This window comes from Bison bison, unplaced genomic scaffold (genome assembly GCF_000754665.1).
Source record: "Bison bison bison isolate TAMUID 2011002044 unplaced genomic scaffold, Bison_UMD1.0 scf7180017864310, whole genome shotgun sequence".
Lineage (NCBI taxonomy): Eukaryota > Metazoa > Chordata > Mammalia > Artiodactyla > Bovidae > Bison > Bison bison.
The window spans coordinates 120,177-124,236 of record NW_011494882.1 but is presented as its reverse complement, the minus strand read 5'-3'; the positions used below and the strand labels follow the sequence as shown (position 1 = coordinate 124,236).

Here is a 4,060-nt window from a genome sequence, read left to right as displayed (position 1 = left end):
GTTTATCTTATGGATGAAGTGACAAAGTGCTATTTTTTAATATTTTATTTTATTTATTTTTTGGCCACACAGGGTCTTAGCTGTGGGATGCAGGATTTTTTCTTTTCTTTCTTTTTTTTTTTGTAAAGTTGTAGCATGTGGGATCTAGTTTCCTGACCAGGGATTGATCTCAGGCCGCCTTGCTTTGGGAGTGTGGAATGTCAGCCACTGAGCCACTAGGGAAGTCCTGCAAAGTACTATTGAAAGTGGAGAAATTTGCATCAGGGTAGAAAGTTATTAAATTTCCAGATTTACTGAGGTCCTATTTGTCACATATTTCAGATGCTAGAAACAAAATAACAGTTTTTCTTCCTTCTTTTAGAAAACTAACCATTATTTATTTCTTTTGTACCACTTAACTAAGTAATGATTGTCTTTTAGACTTGATATGAATTTATCAAAGCCAAAATCAAAATCAGTATACCAATATCAGCCCTAGTCTATTGAGCACTTTTAACAATTTAAGGATTTTGACTTTGTCGACTATTGGAAGATTGGCATGTAGGTCAGGGTTTAGCATCATGAGCATAACAATTTAGGATCAGGATCACTTCCTTAATTTTAACATTAAAGTGAGGAAGGTGGAGGATGTAGACTATATGTCATTCTGAAAATCCAAGCTTTCTCTCTAAATCTTCAAATTTGATTCTGACTCTGCACTGCTTTTCAAAATATGTAATAAAATACTACAACAGGAATTTTCTATAATTCTCTTTTTCCTTTTAAGCATGTTTATATTTTAAGTTTCTATACTTTCTTTAGCATAAGATATATTTTAAAAGATATAAACTATTTTAAAATCTAACATACACTCACACTTTTCAATAGTGACAAAATATTTGTTATTGCTTAGTCACTAATTTGTGTCCAACTCTTGCGACCCCATGGACTGTACCACCATGCTTCTCTGTCCATCAGATTCTCCCAGATAAAAATATTGGAGTGGGTAGCCATTCCCTTCTCCAGAGGATCTTTCTGACCCAGGGATGAAATTCATGTCTCCTGCATTGGCAGGCAGTTTCTTTAACACTGGGCCAGCCACCTGGGAATCCCAATGACAAACATATTTTTCTAATTATATCCCCTATTGAGTTTGTGTGTCTCAAAATTCAGTTGGAAGCAGGGTAAAATTACTATTCCTTCAACTTACTTAATGCAAACCCGCAGTCAACATGTTTATCAGAAGAGGAATAGTAAGAGCACTTATTAGGTTTGTGTTTGTACACACTGAATGGCAAAATATTAGACTTATGGGGCAAAACAAGATAAATAAAAAATTAAAATGTCTTACACTAGGTTCTAGTCTGCTTTGGCTGCTATGACAAAAATATCATAAGCTGGGTTAGCTTATAAACAAAATAAATTTAAGTCATATACTTCTTGAGACTGGTAATTCCAAGATCAAGGTGCCAGCAGCTATGCCTGGTGACATGCACAAGGCTATGCCTTGGTTGATACACAATCTTTTTGTTGTGTCTTCATGTGGTAAAAGGGGCCAAGGAGCTGTCTGGAATCTCTTTTGTAAGAGTCTCTTTAGAGTCTCTTTTGAGCTTATTCAATGTGATGCTATTTAGAGATGGGATCTCATGACCTAATCACCTCTTAAAAGCCCATCCCTACATACATTGGATATTAAATTTCAACATATGAATTTGGACAGTTGGGGGGAGCACAAATATTCAGTCTTTAGCATAGTGACTAAAGAATACTGTATGACATCTTTTCCATACTATTCCACAAAAAAGGATGTAATGCAGAGAAAAAGAAATACTGGAAATTTCCAAGGTCTGAGTTTTAGTCTTAGGTCTTCATATGCTGCTCTCATTTTGTTGTAGCCATACTGCATACCCTCTATTAACCACAAAGTCCTCATTGAGAAAATATATTTGGTAGCCACAGGGACAATCCTTAAAGTCCTCTCAAGCCTCAAGATTTTTTGTTAAGTTGACAATAGATCAAAGAAGCATGAATCATAAATAGCTAAAATAACATGAAAATATATGATGATGTGTATAAAGATCTGTGGATTGTTCCCATCACAAATAAATCATAAATTTTTCATGTTAATTTTCCTCACTAGACCCTCTTTTATAAATATATATGCTGTTATTTATTTTGTAGTGTGGAAGAAATTAACAAAGCTTGAGTGCTACACACAGTGACAGATTTACAATATGTTAAATACCATGCTGTGATTTGTCATTCTGTGTGTGTGTGTGTGTGTGTGTGTGTGTGTATAATGACCTGTAATATTTTTCTTTCAAGTTTTATTCTGAGCTAGAATTATCTACAAATACACATGTGAATACATGCCTGATCTTTGGGTTTCCAATAGTGATTGTAAAGAATTTAAAAAATAAATCCTTTCACAATCTCTCATGCAGTGAGTATGTGCTAGAGCAACTTACTATTGTAAGAGAGAGGATGTATCACATTGAGGTTCCATTAATTCCACACTGCACTAAAGCACTGATAAAAAGAAGGACATGAATTAACAAATAACACATTTTACTATAGAAGGGCAAGTAGCACTCAAGTATGTTAGATAATACGGTCAGATATAATAACCTAATTTCCAACTTAGACAAGTTTTAATGAAAACTATGGATAGTTGCTCAGATAAGCCAGAGGAGGAATGAAGAACACAATTGAACACATTAATCCATTTCATTAAATTCAAGAATTTGAGCATTTTAAGATAAATCAGAATAAAGATAAATGCTGAAAGCCATATACCTTTCAATCAAAACCAGGATTAGGACCTGACATTGAACTGAGAGAGACCCTAATTTAAACATGCTAGCCCCTAAACTTTTGCAGCTCCCTGAGAATGAAGTTTTACTCATAAGAAGCACTTGCTCTGCATACTGTCCATGTTACATCGGCATTTATTCCTACAGAGTGTAACTTACCAATCATCACTTCTTTCTTTTGATTTCTTATAGATAATTAAGCATCCAGGGGCTACAAATGATATCATTATTAACTCTTTGAGGTAAGCCACTGCATCTTCTGAACAGTGACAAAGCCCATAAAGCACCTAGGAGGATTTTTATGTCTCTAGAAACTCATCAGTCAAGAAATGGTAGTCCTGTTAAACAGCTGACTCACATTAAAGAGTTTTATTACTTCCAAAAATGGTATCTTCTTATAACAGCTTACTGAATGTCCCTGCTGCTAGAAAGGTCAGTGAGTAAGATGTGACTAATACTGTTGTCAGAAAGCTCATGTCCTCACTCCCAACAATGGCGGCTCCGAGCCCCGGCGGCGGCGGCTCCGGGGGCGGCAGCGGCACCCTGGGCCCCGCGGGGTCCCCGGCGCCCGGCCACCCGGCCGTCAGCAGCATGCAGGAGAGAGACTGAGAACACACAGCATTGAGTCGTCAGGAAAACTGAAGATCTCCCCTGAGCAGCACTGGGATTTCACTGCAGAGGATTTGAAAGACCTCGGAGAGATTGGACGAGGAGCTTACGGTTCTGTCAACAAAATGGTCCACAAACCCAGTGGGCAAATAATGGCAGTTAAAAGAATCCGGTCGACAGTGGATGAAAAAGAGCAGAAGCAGCTCCTCATGGATTTGGATGTAGTGATGCGGAGCAGTGACTGCCCATACATTGTTCAGTTCTATGGCGCGCTCTTCCGAGAGGGTGACTGTTGGATCTGCATGGAACTCATGTCTACCTCGTTTGATAAGTTTTACAAATATGTATATAGTGTATTAGATGATGTTATTCCAGAAGAAATTTTAGGCAAAATCACTTTAGCAACTGTGAAAGCACTAAACCACTTAAAAGAAAACTTGAAAATCATTCACAGAGATATCAAACCTTCCAATATTCTTCTGGATAGAAGTGGAAATATTAAACTCTGTGACTTTGGCATCAGTGGACAGCTCGTGGACTCGATCGCTAAGACAAGAGATGCTGGCTGCAGGCCCTACATGGCACCTGAAAGAATAGACCCAAGTGCGTCACGCCAAGGCTACGATGTCCGCTCTGATGTTTGGAGTCTGGGGATCACA

At 37.7% G+C, this 4,060-nt stretch overlaps 1 pseudogene; it reads left to right on the top strand.

Annotated features, from left to right (window-relative positions):
* Positions 1–1,211: 1,211 nt before the first annotated feature.
* Positions 1,212–4,057, top strand: LOC104997579 (annotated as a pseudogene).
* The last annotated feature ends 3 nt before the right edge of the window (positions 4,058–4,060 follow it).